Raw genomic sequence first — 255 nt, forward strand, 5'->3', positions numbered from 1 at the left:
GCACCCTCGATCTGAGCACTCCCCAGGGTCCTTCCTCCAGGCAGTCAGATCTTGGGCATGCAGTCAAAGAAGCTGATTCTTTTTTTTTTTTTTTACATGGTCACGCCGCAATCCCTTCTCCTCCATTCTCCTCTTGGGATCTTGGGCACGCACGCACACGCGCCTGGCGTGAGTTTTAAGCCACTGGGTCCGGGATACGAACCGCGGTCGACTACGTGGGAGTCCAGCGACATAGCCATTACGCTAACTGCTGGT

The sequence above is a fragment of the Tupaia chinensis genome, unplaced genomic scaffold (genome assembly GCF_000334495.1).
Source record: "Tupaia chinensis unplaced genomic scaffold, TupChi_1.0 Scaffold146445_1, whole genome shotgun sequence".
In the NCBI taxonomy this organism is placed as follows: Eukaryota; Metazoa; Chordata; class Mammalia; order Scandentia; family Tupaiidae; genus Tupaia; species Tupaia belangeri.